General features: G+C 42.9%; 1 protein-coding gene across 3 annotated transcripts in view; it reads left to right on the plus strand.

Moving 5' to 3' along the window:
• Positions 1–3,526: 3,526 nt before the first annotated feature.
• The window catches only part of LOC129727357 (protein numb), a 97,623-nt gene continuing 80,871 nt past the window's right edge, over positions 3,527–20,278 (plus strand). Inside the window, exons 1-2 of one of the 3 annotated variants that reach the window (XM_055685126.1) lie at positions 3,527–3,730; positions 3,996–4,478. The gene's annotated coding sequence lies outside the window, so the exon portion shown is untranslated. Of the gene's footprint in view, positions 4,479–20,278 lie in introns of all 3 variants that reach the window. The other 2 variants (XM_055685128.1, XM_055685130.1) reach the window with 2 other exon arrangements.

Genomic DNA, 20,278 nt, shown 5'->3' on the forward strand with positions numbered 1-20,278 from the left:
TACTTTCCTGGCAAAATCAAATATCCACCTACTTGAAGACTCCTCGCTTTCGTTGACCGTTACGCGATTCCGCATTCTTCAGGCTGTGTTCCAAAGAGTGCTCATCGATGTCTCCCTCGACGTCTCGTTCACGAGCCGACGCCAATATCCGCGTTTCTTTGCTTTAGCCAAGCTTTTAAGCTTGGTATCAAGTTCCGAATACCGTAAATAGTCGCCAGGTATACATCCCTTCTGGTAGGCCAAAAAACGCGTCGGATCTTTGCGTGTAGACATCGGAGCACTCTTGGTCCCACCACGGAGTGGGAGGCCGTTCTTTAATCGTTACGCCGGGATATTTCTTCGTTTGGGCTTGCAACGCGGCGTCGAGAATCAAGCCCGCAAGAGATTGTATTCTTCAAGTGGTGGATGATGTTGAATCGAATCGACCGCTTTTGAAATCATTTCCTCGTATAACTTCCAATCGACATTCCGTGTGAGGTCATACGGAATGTCAACTGGTCGCATGCGAGTTGACCCGTTATTAATTGAAATAAGAATAGGCAAATGGTCGCTACCGTGAGGATCGAGGATTACCTTCCATGTGCAATCCAACCGTAGCGACGTCGAACATAAGGATAAATCCAAAGCGCTTGGGCGCGCTGGAGGTTTCGGGATACGTGTCATTTCGCCGTTGTTTAAAATAGTCATGTCGAAGTCATCGCAAAGGTTATAGATTAAAGAGGAGCGGTTATCATTGTAAGGGGAACCCCAAGCCACGCCATGAGAGTTGAAGTCTCCCAAAATCAAACGTGGCGAGGGAAGAAGTTCTATTAAATCAAAGAGCAGCCGTTGCCCAACCTGTGCTCTGGGAGGAATATATATTGAGGCAATACAAAGCTCTTTACCTTGTATTGTCATTTGACATGCGACAACTTCGATGCCTGGAATCGAGGGGAGGTTAATACGATAGAAAGAATAGCACTTTTTAATCCCTAAAAGTACTCCTCCATATGGGGTGTCTCGATCAAGGCGAATAATATTAAAATCATGGAAGTTGAGATCAATATTTGAAGTAAGCCAAGTTTCACAAAGGGAAAATGCATCGCATTTGTTTCTATTTATCAAAACTTTAAACGAATCAATTTTTGGTAAAATACTTCTACAATTCCACTGTAAGACAGAGATAGAATCCTTCATATACGCAGTTGAATTAGGCATCGAAGGATACAATCGCGGCAAGGAGGGGCCATTGGGCAGTCAACTGCTTCAAAAACGATCTAACTGTTGGGAGAAATGCTGTAAGAAAAATTTTAATTGGATCGGGTACATTGAAAGTTTCAAAAATCCAGTCCACAATGTCAGAAAATTTCACTAATCCAGAGTTTGTTTCATCAACTGGATGTGCAAAAGGAACAACTGGGGTTTTAGATGTTCCTGGCAGTGCTGGGAACTCCTTCTGGGACTTTAAATTTGCAAGCCCAGGAGTAGTTTGCTTCGGTTTTTCCGCAGCACTGTTTGGTTTGCTTGTAACTTTCATTTCACTTTGAGAAATCTTAGGACCTTTTCTGGGAAGTTTAGGAGAGGAAATATTTTTCCTCTTTCTAGACTCCCCAGGATTGGCGTAAGATGTTCCCGCTGGTGAATCGTCAGAATCGGTTTCATCAGAGGACAACAGATCATAAGGGTTTGATGTAATGGGAGAAGTGGTAACGGTCTTCTTCAGCATCTCAGCGTAAGAACGCTTCGAATGCTCTTTGAAAGACCTCTTTATTTTATCCCTGCGCTGCATGTACACCGCACATGTCGAGAGCTCATGCTGACTCTCCCCACAGTGAATGCATTTTTCAGCATTTTTACTGCAGGAATCATCCGCATGATTCTCCCCACACTTGCCACAACGTGCCTTATTGCAGCAGTAGGCGGCGGTGTGGCCTAACTGCTTACAATTGAGGCAGTTCATGACGCGAGGCACATATAATCGCACAGGGAGACGAACCCGGTGGATCGAGACGTGGCTTGGTAGCGCTGACCCGGCGAACGTAACTCGAAACGAGTCTGACGGGGTGTATACTGTTTTGCCACCGATGATCGATGCTGACCGCAATTGCTTGCAGTCGAGCACCTTTATATCTGGACAGGTTTTGTTTTTAAAGCACCCTTTGGCACTTGCCAGTATACACTCGACGGACAGACTCGAGTCGGTTATGACACCGTCGATCTCCACGTCTCGTGCGGGTTTGTAAACGCGATACTCGCGTGTGAAGAGCTCAGAGCAAGCTATATCGTTGGCCTCTTTCAGGTTACTGACCACGACACGGAGCTTGTTAGGCCGGACCTTGGAAATTTCGGTCACGCCCTTGTACTCCTTCGACAGGTCTTTAGAAATCTGCAAGAGGTTCAACTGTTTCGATTTCGGTCCCGCCTTTGGCCGAAGATAGACAGTATAGTTGCCCTGGGCTCCGTCTGGGTAAAGCCTGGGGCGAGGGGGGACTGAAGAATGAACAGGGGAGGGGGTAACAGAAGGGTCAGGGTCAGAGGGGTTCGGGGATGGTGGCGCGGGAGGCGAGGGATCTACATCCATCGCGCTAAGTCTAGCGCACTAGCGCCGACAAGAGCACGTACCTTTTTACTTCTCCCTTCCAGTAAGGTTGGTTGTCCGATCGTTCGAAGTTGCAGCCGTTACAGCCAGCAGCACCAATACAGCAGCACCAAACAGCCACCAGCAGCGAGCCAGGTGTGAGATCACTCCACACAGCGATACAACTCACTGTCAACTGATGGCTTCTTCTTTTTCCTCTTTTGTGTCTCGTCCACTGCTGTAGCACAATTCAGCCAGCAGCCAAATCGGCTTACGCACCAGCTGGTAGTCACGATGCGAAACAGTTGCACAAAGGCGCGACCTTGAACCCGGATTTATTTCACTCGACCAGGCAAACAATGCCAACACTTGTTCACACGTCTTTTGTTTTATATTCTATCGGAGCGATCACCGATCACACGTCCGATACTGATGCGTGTTCGGCACAGAATGGTAATCATTTGATTTCTCAAGTAATTATAAAGCTCCAGCACTCTCCGCAAAGAATAAACGTCACTTTTGCGTGCAAAACTCACCGAAACAAAACGCCGAAAGTCGAGTTATGGATAAGTTTGGTGGCGACTTTTCCCCACACCCACTCTGCACTACCCACACACTAGGTAGGTAGTGCCCAATCGATGCTTGCATGCCTGCTGTTCCCGTTTCCTAACAGCAGTGTGGAAAACAGCCTTCCAAGCTTCCGAAACGCACAGCAAGCAAAAAAGAGCCCAGAGAGATCACGAGAGAGAGCGTGCGCGCGGAAAACTCCCGAGAGCCAGTCCGAATTGCATGTGTGTCGTACCGTCGTTCGGTGGGTCGGTGAGTCGGAACTCGAGTCTCGACTCTCGAATGGTGCTAGCTGACGGTGGCGATTGCGGTGTCGGTGACTGACTGACTGTGGTGCGTTATTGCCGCGGCACAGAGAGGGAGAGAGAGAATGAGTGCACTGCCAAAGGAGAGCGTGAAACATCTAAACTGTTGTGCACGCTTTATTGACTCTGAAAATCGCAAGTGGTGAAGATGTTCGGAAAATTACGTCTGTGAAAATGCAGTCTTTTATTCCAGTGTTCTCTAGCTTCCTGTCTAATGTTACGGAGTTTTATTGTGTGTGCCTGTTTAACTGTTGAAATCATCTTCCATCGAAATCTCGTGTAATTTGTCATAAAGAGTCAGGTGCGTGTGCTTTCGGTTTTTCCTGCGGACTTCTATGATTTTCTCATCAGGCAATTTTCCAGTTTTCTGCCTCATAAATCGGAAACAGCAATTCTACAACACTGATATGCAGTGAAGCGATTTCCATATAGCTTTGTGGTGGCAGTGAGTCGATTGACTGTAGTTCAACAAAGTTCAAAAGAATCCGCTTTGCACATGGGCAGCGATTTGTAATAAATTCCGAGTAGTGGCTCATAGAGTTGACGGAGCTTTTTCTTGTTTTCAGTTTTCTTCACCACTGCCGTCCAGTTCGCAGTAGTAGCCTACAACAGTGAGAGGTTAAAACTAGGCGATGGCATTATAGCAGAAATACATATTCAACTGCCGAATTCGCATTAGTCAAGTCTATTGTTGGTTTTTATTTTTCTCGTCTCCAGCCAGTACAGTGAAGTGAGTTGCAAAAATTTTCGATAGTGAAACAAAAGAAGAAACTGCTGGCCAGTCTAGTATAACGAAGAAAAAAGAAAAAATAAGTTCATGTTGAGCGTTTCTTCCAAGCCGGAGATGTTACATAAATCAACCCACTGTCGTTACTAGTGGAGTGTAAAGTGTTCTGTTTTCGCGGTGGTAGTGTCCCCCCACCCCTGATTGCGAAAAGTTTTTCTACCAGGCAGGAATAAACGCAGGCAACGCACTGGTTCGAGGATTATCACCGCTGGTGGCGGCCGGTACGCGATTCGGCTGATAACAGAAATCAATAGCAGATACCGTAAGTATAGGCAGAGAGATATAATTTTTGATTACACTGGAACGGACAGTCGTAGAAAAAGATTCTTCGAATATTTTGGGTGTTTGTTTAACCCTTCATTTTTAGGTTTCTATTTTATAACTTGGTAACTGAGGGTACAGAGTATTGATATCAATAGTCATTTAGGAATGAGTTTGACCATTTTTTTAAACTGATTTACTGAAAACCAGTTTTTTTTCTCGTGACCTTCAATAGTATAAACGAACAAAAGCACTGACGTAACATTTTAATAACACCTGACCTTCGGCACCAAAGCGAGGTGAAAGGATGGTGCTCAAAACTCATCGTGATACATACCGGAAACACGACCGGGCCGCCTGTAGAGGACACAAGCGAAACTTTTTCACAGTCGCAAGTTGAATTTAGGCTCTGTCTCAAAACACACTATTAAACCATATGGTTTTGGAGAGTGATAAAAGCTTTTTCTGACCTTTTTCGTGTAATAAAATGCCCTTTCTTCAAGCTTAGAAACGGTGAAACGAGTGGTATTTTCAAGCGGTGAATTTTGATTAGTGACCTGACACCCACAAACTAGTTGACCTTTTGACTGCAAAAGGAACTAAACCCATTCTGTCGAAAGATGATTTTCTACAGAATGGTAGATCTCTTATACATCAGTTTGATTTTTCTTGCCACTTTATGCTGTTTTACATTCTCGATTTATGACCATATGACGACGACACATTTTCCTTATCAATGTTAAAATGTAAAAAAAGCGCAAATATAAATCAACACAAAACATAACACGCAATAAATTGTATCTGTAAATCATGGTATACGAATATTTCCTCTCAAAAATGAAAACTCCTCAATTCAACTTTTTAATTTGGTTGTGACTGAATTACTTTCAGGAAAAGTCGTATGTATGTTTTCTCACTTCTATTACCTTGTAACGTTAACAGAATTTTCATCTTTCTTAAGATTGTTTTTAAGACAACATTTCAAAGATTACCCGAAAAAAGTACAATGCATACAAACTTTAAACTGTGGTTGTTGTATAACGCATGGAATCTAGAATTGGTTGCCTTCCTGTCACCAACCGACGACCGAATTGAAACTCAAATAGCAATCGATCCACCTCAACGCCTCCAATGTGCAATTAGTTTTAGATTTCCTGTTTACAGCATTGCAACCGAAAAGCATAACCTAACAAACTTCCTTATTGCTGTGCAGCCACGCACTTGGAGAAACCATTCTACAACACCCACTACGGAGGAAATTGCCCCACGTCTTAGCTAACTCTATGCACATGAAACTCCAAGAAGCGTGAAGGTTAAAGATGCTCCTACTACCACAGCGCCCAGTTCAACCTACAACACTGTATACACTTGTTATTTAGCCTGAAATACATGCCTACACCTTTTGTGTATGCATGCGAGCAATCACGACCGACCGAAGGTGGGCTTGTGCCAATTTTCAAAGACACACGATAATTGCTCCATCGTCGGCATCATCATCAGTGCGAAGCTGGGGCGCGTGAGGAGTTTAGTTTTCATGGTAACGTGAATAACTGAAGCATGGAAGGGTTGGCTTTCGGTTCTGCATTGCAGCGGAGCTGCTGCACATCGCATTGTAACGATCGTTACAATGCGATGTGCAGCCCGAGATGTAGAATCTCGCAGGCCAACGCGAAACGTGATGTGCACGAAGCGCGATAGACGCACGGATCAGATGGTGGCTGAATAAGTCATTACAAGATGATATCGTTTGAGGAAGTCAGAAGGTTTACGTTTTCTGACTTTTGATATAAAAGCATGTTGAGAGAAGGGCTGCGAAAATGTTCCCGTTTCATTGGCATATATAGCCTATAGATTTTGAACTCAAATATCCTGATTGAAAGGCTACTGTTTTTCAAATTTGAGACAATAATTATTGGCATATTTTCTATGTTCAAAAATTGACATGTTTTTCGAACTAGCATGCAACAAATTATTATTGCATTCATTTGCAACAGCCAAGCAGTGCAAATGACATAACAGGGCATTCGTTTTTGGTAAATTTTGGCAGTCGACGTCTTCTTACTGGCCCGTACGACTGAGCACTGTTTCCATAGCAAGTTTTAAACAGAAATTTCAAACTATATACAGGTTTGTACTAATATAACTGAAACATGTTGAGTTATTTAAGTTTAAATCTAATTTTTTGGACTTTTTCACGCAATTTTTCAACCAAACTTGAAATTTGCTACCTGCTTTTGTGAGAAAGATACTACAAATACACTAATGTTTTGGAAGTATATTCAATGGCGAATCAAACAAAAGTGGGTTTGTGTAAATCGGTGAATATTTAGCTGAGTTATATATTTTTATGAAAACCAGAACACACAATTATTTCACGGTGCTACAAATGGAGAAAAAATGCAAGAACTTCTTAAGTAACCTGGTATAGGTTGTAGGTGTTGTTGGGTGTAACATTCGTTCATATTAGAAATTTTCCAAACACCTCTAAAATTTGAAGTTATGGTCAAAATACGGTTTTTGGACTTAAGCGCATACAATTTTTTTAACTCAGTCATTTTTTGACCGATTTTCAATATTTTAGCAATTTTGGAAAAGGGGATAAACAGAGTTTTTTTAATATATATATAGATTCGTACCAACATGTTGAGTCATTTGAGTTTAAATCTAAACGTCTAGACTTTTTCACGCAATGACTGAATTAAAAAAAGTCGTATGCACTGCAGTCCAAAAAATCGCATTTTGACCATAACTTCAGATTTTAGGGGTGTTTGGAAAATTTATAGTATGTGCGAATATTACACTCAACAAGACCTACAACCATTCTGTGCCGAACACGCATCAGTACTGGACGTGTTTGGTGATCGGTCCGATAGAGTATAAAACAAAAGACGTGTGAACAAGTGTTGGCATTGTTTGCCTGGTCGAGTGATATAAATCCGGGTTCAAGGTCGTGCCTTTGTGCAACTGTTTCGCATCGTGACTGCCAGCTGGTGCGTAAGCCGATTTGGCTGCTGGCTGGATTGTGCTACAGCAGTGGACGAGACACAAACGAGGAAAAAGAAGAAGCCATCAGTGTCAGCGAGTTGTATCGCTGTGTGGAGTGATCTCACACCTGGCTCGCTGCTGGTGGCTGTTTGGTGCTGCTGTATTGGTGCTGCTGGCTGTAACGGCTGCTACTTCCAACGATCGGACAACCAACCTTACTGGAAGGGAGAAATAAAAAGGTACGTGTTCTTGTCAGCGCTAGTGCGCTAGACTTAGCGCGATGGATGTAGATCCCTCGCCTCCCGCGCCACCATCCCCGAACCCCTCTGACCCTGACCCTTCTGTTACCCCCTCCCCTGTTCATTCTTCAGTCCCCCCTCGCCCCAGGCTTTACCCAGACGGAGCCCAGGGCAGCTATACTGTTTATTTTCGGCCAAAGGCAGGACCGAAATCGAAAAAGTTGAACCTCTTGCAGATTTCTAAAGACCTGACGAAGGAGTACAAGAGCGTGACCGAAATTTCCAAGGTCCGGCCTAACAAGCTCCGTGTCGTGGTCGGTAACCTGAAAGAGGCCAACGATATAGCTTGCTCTGAGCTCTTCACACGCGAGTATCGCGTTTACATACCCGCACGAGACGTGGAGATCGACGGTGTCATAACCGATTCGAGTCTGTCCGTCGAGTGTATACTGCAAAGTGCCAAAGGGTGCTTTAAGAACAAAACGTGTCCCGAAGTAAAGGTGCTCGACTGCAAGCAATTGCGGTCAGCATCGATCATCGGTGGCAAAACAGTATACACTCCGTCAGACTCGTTTCGAGTTACGTTCGCCGGGTCTGCACTACCAAGCCACGTCTCGATCCACCGGGTTCGTCTCCCTGTGAGGCTCTACGTGCCCCGCGTCATGAACTGCCTGAATTGCAAGCAGTTAGGCCATACAGCCGCCTACTGCTGCAATAAGGCACGTTGTGGCAAGTGTGGGGAGTCTCATGCGGAAGATTCTTGCAGTGTTAACGCTGAAAAGTGTATTCACTGCGGAGAAAATCTGCATGAGCTCTCGACATGTGCGGTGTACATGCAGCGCAGGGATAAAATAAAACGGTCTCTCAAAGAGCGTTCAAAGCGTTCCTACGCTGACATGCTGAAGAAGACCGTTACCACTTCTCCCGTTACTTCGAACCCCTTCGATCTGTTGCCCTCTGAGGAAACCGATTCTGACGATTCACCAGCGGGAACATCTTTTGCCAATCCTGGGGAGTCTAGAAAGAGGAAAAATATTTCCTCTCCTAAACTTCCCAGAAAAGGTCCTAAGATTTCCCAAAGTGAAATGAATGGTACAAACAAACCTAAAAGTGCAGCGGAAAAACCGAAGCAAACCCCTCCTGGGCTTGCAAATTTAAAGTCCCAGAAGGAGTTCCCAGCACTGCCAGGAACAACTAAAACCCCAGTTGCTCCTTTTACACTCCCAGTTGATGAAACAAACTCTGGATTAGTGAAATTTTCTGACATTGTGGACTGGATTTTTGAAACTTTCAATGTACCCGATCCAATTAAAATTTTTCTTACAGCATTCCTCCCAACAGTTAGATCATTTTTGAAGCAGTTGACTGCCCAATGGCCTCTCCTTGCAGCGATTGTATCCTTCGATGCCTAATTCAACTGCGTATATGAAGGATTCTATCTCTGTCTTACAGTGGAATTGTAGAAGTATTTTGCCAAAAATTGATTCGTTTAAAGTTTTGATAAATAAAAACAAATGCGATGCATTTTCCCTTTGTGAAACTTGGCTTACTTCAAATATTGATCTCAACTTCCATGATTTTAATATTATTCGCCTTGATCGAGACACCCCATATGGAGGAGTACTTTTAGGGATTAAAAAGTGCTATTCTTTCTATCGTATTAACCTCCCCTCGATTCCAGGCATCGAAGTTGTCGCATGTCAAATGACAATACAAGGTAAAGAGCTTTGTATTGCCTCAATATATATTCCCCCCAGAGCACAGGTTGGGCAACGGCTGCTCTTTGATTTAATAGAACTTCTTCCCTCGCCACGTTTGATTTTGGGAGACTTCAACTCTCATGGCGTGGCTTGGGGTTCCCCATACAATGATAACCGCTCCTCTTTAATCTATAACCTTTGCGATGACTTCGACATGACTATTTTAAACAACGGTGAAATGACACGTATCCCGAAACCTCCAGCGCGCCCAAGCGCTTTGGATCTATCCTTATGTTCGACGTCGCTACGGTTGGATTGCACATGGAAGGTAATCCTCGATCCTCACGGTAGCGACCATCTGCCTATTCTTATTTCAATTACTAACGGGTCAACTCGCATGCGACCAATTGACATTCCGTATGACCTCACACGAAATGTCGATTGGAAGTTATACGAGGAAATGATTTCAAAAGCGGTCGAGTCGATTCAACATCATTCACCACTTGAAGAATACAACCTCCTCGCGGGCTTGATTCTCGACGCCGCGTTGCAAGCCCAAACGAAGAAATATCCCGGCGTAACGATCAAAGAACGGCCTCCCACTCCGTGGTGGGACCAAGAGTGCTCCGATGTCTACACGCAAAGATCCGACGCGTTTAAGGCCTACCAGACGGGAGGTATACCTGGCGACTATTTACGGTATTCGGAGCTTGATACCAAGCTTAAAAGCTTGGCTAAAGCAAAGAAACGTGGTTATTGGCGTCGGTTCGTGAACGAGACGTCGAGGGAGACATCGATGAGCACTCTTTGGAACACAGCCCGAAGAATGCGGAATCGCGTAACGGTCAACGAAAGTGAGGAGTCTTCAAGTAGGTGGATATTTGATTTTGCCAGGAAAGTATGTCCGGACTCTGTTCCTGAGCAAAATATTGTTCGCGATGCGTCTCCGGGCCACGACGCGATAGAATCACCTTTTACGATGGCAGAATTTTCAGTTGCCCTCCTGTCCTGTAACAATAACGCGCCTGGATTAGATAGAATCAAATTCAACTTGTTGAAGAATCTACCCGGCAATGCCAAGAGGCGCTTGTTGAACTTGTTCAATAAGTTCCTGGAGCAAAACATTGTACCGCAGGATTGGAGGCAAGTGAAGGTGATCGCCATCCAAAAACCAGGGAAACCAGCTTCTAATCACAACTCTTATAGGCCGATTGCAATGCTATCCTGTATCCGGAAATTGATGGAAAAAATGATACTCCGTCGTTTAGACCTCTGGGTCGAATCAAATGGTCTACTATCAGAAACTCAATTTGGCTTCCGCCGTGCCAAAGGGACGAATGATTGTCTTGCGTTGCTTTCAACAGATATTCAGCTGGCGTATGCTCGTAAAGAACAAATGGCGTCTGCGTTCTTGGACATTAAGGGGGCTTTTGATTCCGTTTCTATTGACATTCTTTCGGGTAAACTTCACCGACAAGGATTTTCTCCAATTTTGAACAATTTTTTGCACAATTTGTTGTCCGAAAAGCACATGCATTTTACGCATGGCGATTTGGCAACTTTTCGCATTAGCTACATGGGTCTTCCCCAGGACTCATGTTTAAGCCCCCTTCTTTACAACTTTTATGTAAATGACATCGACGAATGTCTGGCAAATTCATGCACGATAAGACAACTTGCAGACGACAGTGTAATCTCTGTTACAGGAGCCAAAGCTGCCGATTTGCAAGGACCATTGCAAGATACCTTGGACAATTTGTCTGCTTGGGCTTTACAGCTAGGTATCGAATTCTCTCCGGAGAAGACTGAGATAGTAGTTTTTTCTAGGAAGCATGAACCTGCTCAGCTCCAAACACAATTAATGGGTAAAACGATTTCTCAGGTTTTGGTACACAAATATCTTGGTGTCTGGTTCGACTCTAAAGGCACCTGGGGTTGTCACGTGAGGTATCTGATGAAAAAATGTCAACAAAGAGTGAATTTTCTTCGTACAATAACCGGACAATGGTGGGGAGCCCATCCAGGAGACCTTATAAGGCTTTACCAAACAACGATATTGTCTGTTATTGAATACGGGTGTTTCTGCTTCCGCTCCGCAGCAAACACACATTTGATCAAACTGGAGCGAATACAATATCGTTGTTTGCGTATCGCCTTAGGTTGCATGCAGTCGACCCATACGATGAGTTTGGAGGTTTTAGCTGGAGTACTACCATTGAAAAACCGCTTCTGGAGCCTGTCTTCTCGTATTCTAATCAAATGTGAGGTCTTGAACCGTCCCGTGATTGAAAATTTTGAAAGGTTAATCGAACTTAATTCTCAAACCCGTTTTATGACATTGTATTTCCATCACATGTCCCAAAATATTAACCCTTCTTCGAATATTCCAAATCGTGTCGACTTATCAAATACTTCTGATTCTACTGTGTTTTTCGATACATCCATGATAGAAGAAACTCGTGGAATCCCGGATCATTTACGCGTGCAGCAGATCCCTAAAATTTTTTCCAATAAATATCGAAACATCAACTGCGACAATATGTACTACACTGACGGATCACTTCTTGATGGGTCCACTGGCTTCGGTATCTTCAATAACAATTTAACCGTCTCCCATAAGCTCGATAATCCTGCTTCTGTTTACGTCGCAGAATTAGCTGCAATTCAGTACACCCTAGGGATTATCGAAAAAATGCCGGACCATTATTTCATCTTTACGGACAGTCTCAGTTCCATTGAGGCTCTCCGATCGATGAAAGATGTTAAGCACTCTCCGTATTTCCTGGGGAAAATACGGGAACATCTGAGTGCTTTATCCGAAAAATCTACTCAGATTACCTTAGCGTGGGTCCCTTCTCACTGCTCGATACCGGGTAATGAGAAAGCGGACTCTTTGGCTAAGGTGGGCGCAACAAACGGTGATATTTATGAAAGACCAATTGCCTTTAATGAATTTTTCGCACTTGTACGTCAGAATACGATCATCAGTTGGCAAAATGCTTGGACCAGAGGGGAATTGGGAAGGTGGTTACATTCCATAATCCCCAAAGTATCGACGAACCCGTGGTTCAAGGGGTTGGATGTAGGTCGGGATTTCATTTGCGTGATGTCCCGGCTTATGTCCAATCACTATAGATTTGACGCGCATCTCCGTCGTGTTGGGCTCGGGGAAAGTGGTATCTGTGCCTGTGGTGAAGGTTATCACGACATAGAGCATGTGGTTTGGTCATGCCCTGTACACCGTGACGCCAGGTCTAAATTAATAGCTTCCCTGCAGGCCGAGGGTAGACAGCCGGCTGTTCCTGTTCGTGATGTCTTGGCGAGCCGTGACCTATCCTACATGTCCCTTATATACGTTTTCCTGAAATCCATCCACGCCCCAGTCTAGTCCCGTTCCCCTCCGTCTACACCCAACAAAACGACAAGAACACGTTTGAACCTTAAGCACAAAACCAGCAACCAGACCCCGCACAATAGAACCAGGACCCAAGGACTACGAGCCTCTGTCCCAACTCACGACATCGTGGCTCAGCAGAACGAATCCATACATGCCATTCGACGATTATCAGACGACCATTGAACAACAAAACACTGATTGGAAATCCCATGCTAGTTTTAAGTTAGACTTAATTTCAGCTCGTAGTCGGCAGCGAGGATAAAAAATTTGCTTTAGTTTTTAAGTCATCAGATATAATCGGCGCCGTTAAACATTAAATTGTATTTGTGCCGTGTCAAATAAATGTTATGTGAAGAAAAAAAAAAAAAGACCTACAACCTACACTAGGTCACTTCTGAAGTTCTTGCATTTTTCTTTCATTTGTAGCACAGTGTATTGTATTCTTTTTTATTGTCATTATCAAAAACTAATTCAAAAATTGAAAAACTTATCATAGAAAAAATCATAATTTGATGTCTACTAGTCCGATTAAAATAATGTCAAAGATCATGTTTCTTTAACACAAGAATGAATAGGTCAATATTTGTTATCTTTACCATTTGCTTGTCAAAGCTGTTGTATATAACGTTTGCGGTCAAAAAATGGACAAAAATTGCCGATTTTTCATGGGTTTACCTTTAATCGCACTGACGAAGCTACTCATGCATCATCAATCATAGTAACCCATGAGTTAGCCAAAAAAAAAATTTGACAGCTCTATCAGTCAAACTCTAACTGTGATGGCGAAAAAAGTGAAGCTGCTCCGTTCAGAAGTGTGCGCGTCAAAGAACGGTACCCCGCCGCGTCAAAAATGGACATCGTGTGGTACTTTGTGGACGCCGGGTATGCCCGTTCCGGCATCTACAACATCTTGACACTATTGGACAACGATCAGAGCATCGAAAGAAAGCCCAGTTCCGGACGGCCAACGACCCTGAGCGACAAGAAGCTTCAAAGGATGCTGAAGAGGAAGACCGAGGGAAAAGTGGCTAAATCGCTGCGGGCACTTGGCCGGGAGGTTGGTGAATGCGGTAAAATAGTGAAAAAGTATCTGGAGAACATGGACATACATGTCAGGAAGCGGTAGTCCCGTCCACTAGTCTCGGAGCTGTGGGCAATGACGCAGTGACAGCGGTTGAATAAGATGGTCTAGTCGATTTTCCCGGCGATTCGCAACGTGGCAGTGGTAAAGGACGACGAGACCTATCTCACCCTGGATGGCAACGACTGGCAGGGCACTTCGTATTTCACTTCTGCCACGAAGGAAGTGAGCTCCGAGGTGATATTTATTTCACACACCAAGTTCCTCAAGAATGTGCTGCTGTGGTTGACAATCAGCGAAAGGGGATGTCAAAACCGCTCTTCTTTCGCTTCGGTCTGGCCGTGAACGGGGAAATTTATTGTACGAAGTGCCTGCCAGAAGTTGCGTCGTTCATCAAGAAATACCATAAGGGCGAAGACACGGTGTTCTGGCCTGTTTGGCATCGGCCCACTACTAGAAGCGATCGTTGGAGGAGATGGAGCGGCTGAATATCGAGGTGGTACTGAAGTTGGCGAATCCGTCCAACGTCTGCCAGATGCGTCCCATCGAGAATAAAAAAACGAGACTTTGCAAACTATGCGGAACAAATCTCCAGATAATCACACAAATTTAAATTTGCAATACATTGAGTTTGAAAAATATCACGGTTTCAACTCCTACTCTGCGAATGCCGAGTATTAATACAACGTTGATTGCAAATCTTCCATAAGGGACACGTTGAACCGGCCGATATTTGGAGAAAAAGTCCCCGGGGAGGTAATAAACTTCATATGGAGTGCGTTGCCCAACTGGGATAAATGTGCAATGTAGCAAGGACATCAACTTGCCAGATAGTGATGAACCTGCTCGTATGCACCTAGAGTAAGTTACCACAACTACAGTAGATCATATAATGGTCGTAGTGGTTCAGTCTCCTACAAGGGTCTCAACTGTTACATGGCAAGCTCTACTGTCTAGCTTGTCTATCCGCTAGCAGATTACGCAGCTTGGTCACCTATAGCTAGTTGGTCGTCCTTTTCAATGTTCGATGCGTGCTGCTTCAAAACAGACAAAACTTCGAAAGAACTCAGAACGATCTGCCGACTGAATTGTACGCCAACGCACTCAGTCAATGGCAGCTTGTCTCCAGTTTCTTGAGCATCCTACATTTCCGAATTTATTGCCTAGCTCGTGGTGCGCTTCTGCGTCTTGTGGAGGATTGTTGTCCGGCATTCTTACAGCATTTCCCGCCCAGTTTTAGTGACTTTCTGGATAGTGAGCTCACCGTAGGGTTGCGCCAGCACGTGGTTCATTCTCCGTCTCCATACGCCATCCTCACAACGGCTAGTGCTTGCAAGTCCTGCTTCACCTACAATCCAACCTTTTCTGCTCCACGTTTCAGCTTGGTTTACTGTTCAGCAGCCGAATGAAACGCCCTTCCGACAACATCCGCCTTGTTAGCGTTAGCAAATGAACTGACTGGATTCATTGAAGATGGTGCCCGCATGTTAAAGGCTGCACGTTCCATAACACCTGCAAGCGCAATGTTGAACAGGAGCCAGGAAAGACCGTCGCCTTGTCGTAGTCCCTTGCGTGTTCCAAACGAGCTTGATACTGCATCCGAAATTTTCACACAGAACTGTACACCATCCATTGTGGCTTGTAAGTCTAGCAGAGGTTTCGCCCATAACTTTCCGTTGCCTACACGATCGATAGTGCCGTAAGCGACCTTAAAATCGATGAATAGGTTGTGCGTGGGGACTTGGTATTTGCGCCCCTCTCGGAGGATCTGCCGCAGCGCAAAGAATTTGGTCCGTTGTCGATCGACTATCCACAAGACTGGCCAAATGACTTCCCACAAACCTTCGTGCTAGCGGCGAAAGACGACGAAAGATGATCTAGGAGAGCACTTTGCTGGCTGCGTTGAGAACCGTGATCGTTCGATAGTTCTGCATCCCAGATTCTGAGTATCAGCTGATGCTGACATGAAATAAACCTATCCGGACCCACCTTCTTGAGCTGGTTGATTACTTCATTTAGCGTGGGGGCAGTAGTGCAGCTATATAACGTAGCACTAGATAATATATTTCGTCTGACCAACATGGTTTTTTGACTGACCGCTCCGTCACTACGAATCTCCTAGACTTCACCTTTATTACGAAATGGAACGCAAAGCGCAGAAGGATGTGATATACACTGATATGAAGGCTGCTTTCGTCGTATAAATCACCGGATACTTCTAGACAAGATTTTACGAATGGGTGCTTCGCAACAATTGTAAAATGGCTATGCTCATATTTGTGTGGTAGACTAGTGCGAGAGAATTTGGGATAACAACTATCGCCTCCATTAACCAATAAATCTGGGGTACCTCAAGGCAGTAATTTGGGGTCACTACTGTTCATACTTTTTCCCAACGACGCTGCTGCTGCACTAGGAATTGGATGTAGACTTTTCTATGCTGATGACCTTAAGATATTTTTGTCGATTCGTTGCAACGAGGATTGTCATCGTCATCAGGAAATGTTAAATTCGTTAGTGTATTGATGTACATTGAATTGTCTGACTTATCATCGTATAAAATCGCCCATTAAATTCAACTACCAAATGGATGGTCAAACATTGGATAGAGTTGAGTACGTGAATGATGTTGGCTTGACCCTCGATTAAAAACTGACGTCATCATCGCGCTGTGAATATTTCAAAAGCCAATCGCCAGTTGGGCTTCATATCAAAATTAGACGTGATTTCAAAGACCCGTTGTCTTGTCCGTCTTATCCTCGAACCCACCAACCTTGTTTTAATGCCACACCAGCTTCATTGGAGTATACGATTAGAACGTGTGCAGCGTAGGTTTATACGTACGAGCCTTCGCAAAAATTGAAGAAAAAGCTAGATAGGATAAGTTTTTAATATTATAGACATATACATATACATTAGTTCATTAGGACTTCGAGTTAGATGAAAATTATACCGAAATGTTTCCCTCATCCGCTGTGCTGACGCTGTCGTTCCTCCTACCGTCTTAGTCCACTGCCTCTGCGCCATCCAGGTGTTCATTATAGTGCTGCTTCCTCTTGTCGATCACATCACGTTCATCCGTGACGATTCATCCATCTTAATCCCGACACATTTCAGCTCGCGCGCAGAGAACCTGCGCGGGATGCGTTCAACTTCTTGTAGAATCTACGTGTTTCTTGAGAACGATACAACTGCTCCATTTCCTCACATTCCAGCTCTTCCAGGCGAGGCCTTTTGTCCCAGAGAAAAGGGGTCTGCTGTCTTCGTTTCTATTTGTATCGACTTACGTTATGACGGGTCCTTTGCTGCAGCATCAATGCCCGCGCTGCATTCTTCTCGTCTAGAATCGTTTGACACTCCTCGTCGAACAAGCCGTTACGTCGATTCCTCCTGCGTTCTTAATGGTAGCTTTCACAGTACCCTAGCAGTCTTCCAGAGAGGCTTGGGTAAGCACTCCTTCGTCCGGCAACGTTGCCTCAAGGCTCTACGCATACACAGTAGCGAGTTCGAGGAGTTTAGGTCTCTCTGGATCATACCGTGGCGGATGTTGTTGACAACCGAAAGTAATTGGCGCATTTTGACCATCAGGAACCGGCAGTTGCAATCATTGATTTCCAAATTACGTTTAGGGATTACATCCTGGCATCATTCTTGAAGTAATCATATTAGATGATATTTAGCCTTGAACTTCAAAATAGCTTCTGAAGTTGATTTCTAATTTTCAGTTCTGGATATATCCATATTGGGTGGTTTCCGAGCACTTTTTACTGTTTTCTACAAACCAAAAGTCATCATCTTATATTTATAAATGGTGTTTCGAGTTGATTTCTGGCCTTAGAGCATCATTTCGAGTGTGAAAATACCAGCATTGGGTGGTATTAGGCGTTTGGGGTCAATATTTGGCCTTGTTCTCACTGATTGGACTATACCTGCATTCAAAACAAGAACAACAGTTAGCTTCAAAAAATCACATTTTTCCGCATTGTGGGGTACGCTTAGCTTATTTTTCAATCGATTGATGGAAGGATGAAGGAAATCCGTTGAAAACTGAATGAGTTATTAGCATTCAACAGTGGACAATTTTCGTGATGCTCTCGATCCCAGAATGTTACCGTAAGACGTAATTCTACGTCAAAATCACCGAGAGGAACTACATTGAAGAAAGAGAGGGTAGTATGAAGAGACTGACGAACAGGTCAGCTCATAAATATCTCTTATTTAGCCTCCTCAACGGAAAAAACACAGAAGTTGTGTCTGAGACACGACCGCATGATGTTACGTTGAGCCAGTTTTCCTATCGGAATCTTGAAATTTGATGTTTATCTTTCTCCTGATAAGTTGAACGCCCTTCCACACTTAAATTTAATTGCCGATATCTCAACAGTTGATAAATTAAACGAAATATTTTACAAGTTTACGGCAAAATTTTCAAGAACTTCGGCAAACGAAATATCCATACTCACGGGTTTACGGTCGGTCAATATGTTCGCAGCATGTTCGTCGAAATGTTTTGGTGACATTTGCAAAAAATTCGCCGAGCTCGACCAGCTGTTTGGAAGTTTGCCGAGATAAATTAAGTGTGTACAAGTACAGTTTGATCAATTTTTTGTTTTAGAACTAGTGTATCTGGAATAAGATAGAAGTTTTTCTCTGGTCATGCGGTATCAACATTTCTTGTGGTTTAATAATTTCCAGAGCTTTCTGGCCTAAACTACACAGTGATCTAGAATTTTGGATCTGGATCTCGATAACAATATTCTAGAGGAAAACTTTCTTTTACAAAGTTGTTACATACCATGAAGCGCTTATTTTCATGTTGTAAAAAATTTGGGTGATCAATATTTTCGATGCAATCAGTAGTCTATCTATCTTATCTTCTTAGATAAAAGATGGTTCTACAATGTTGTAGACCCGTTAATTCTAAGCAATTTTTTGGAAAGAAATTTTTTTTTGAACGTTTGCTTTTACTTTTATATTTCAATTTGGACATCAAAAGTGTCTTAAGATGACTTTAAGAGCTTTTTAGCATTGTAAACATTTTGCAATGCTGAGAATGTAAACATCTTAATCCTATTCAAAGTTATCGATGGTTTTTTTTTTAAATACGCCCTTCTAATTTGTTTGACAGCTTTTGGGCAAACATAAATAAAATATCTCTTGATATTATTTCAAAGGGCGCATTTGACTCTACATAAGGAGACAAATTTAAAAATGTTTAATTTTTTATATTTTAGAAAATTTTATTTGAGAACTTTTTTTTCGTTCAAAACTACACATAATGGATTTCTCGGTATTTTTTTATTAGCACTAGAGGTACCGTAAAACGGGGCGAATAGAAACAGTCTCCGATATACTTTGCAGTGTTCAAAACATACCCTGATGACTAGAACGAATATAAAAGCTTAAAAACATGGGTCTAAGCTTCCTCTATCAATGGTGTAACTACCATTTCGATAAATATATAAAGATTATAATCCATTCTTTTATTGAAATAATTGTTGCATGTTTCTATTCGCCCCACTATGGCCCTAGTATTCACCCTGACCACACTGACTGGTTTGAAAGCTGTGAATTTTTCAAAATAAAATATATCGATTAAAATTTTTTTGTAATGGTCACTCTATTTCGGAGCTGGCCTTTGTAACGCCCTGATAGAATAATGTGGGTTTGATTATTTTCGTTGGAAATCAATCGCTACAATTTTGAGCACAATTGAAGTTCTTTGGATGACCAGTTTCGAAATAGGGTGGCCAGTAAAATCATCTTTTCTCGCGATACTTTGTTTTCAAAAGTTCATCTTTTGAATCAGTTAATCGATTTTTTTCATATCTTTGTATCAAAATGAAGAAAATTATTTTTGGTTCAAAGAAAAAATACAGAGGAATAAAAAATGTGTACTTTTGAGTGCAAAAAGTTATTCGACTTTTGATATTTTGTATTTAAATAAAAAGTATTTATTTCTGGTTTTCAAAGAAAAAAAAAAACGAGGAGTCGAATATGTTTACTTTTGAATGCAAACGTACGACAAGACAGTGGAAAAGGTGTATTTTTTAAGGAGAAACGTTAATAATTTTGAAGGGATTGAGATATTAGCGTATTCAGCATTGCAAAATATTTACTTTGAAAAGCCTAAAAGTCGTCCTAAGATAGTTTTGATTTGAACATCAAAATATTAACAGTTGTTTTTCAAGCTAAATCGGATATTTTCAAAGATAGAAAAAATCTATACAAAGTCGCTGGAAATTCAAGCGACTACAACAATATAGGGTAATTTTTATCTCTATCTATGAAAACAAGAAAAATAGACTTCTGATTTCATCGAAAATGATTTTCAGTAGTTTTCGACTATCGCCTCGTAAGGCTATCATAAATGATTGCTTCGATAGTAAACAATATTTG

Source organism: Wyeomyia smithii, chromosome 3 (assembly GCF_029784165.1).
Source record: "Wyeomyia smithii strain HCP4-BCI-WySm-NY-G18 chromosome 3, ASM2978416v1, whole genome shotgun sequence".
In the NCBI taxonomy this organism is placed as follows: domain Eukaryota; kingdom Metazoa; phylum Arthropoda; class Insecta; order Diptera; family Culicidae; genus Wyeomyia; species Wyeomyia smithii.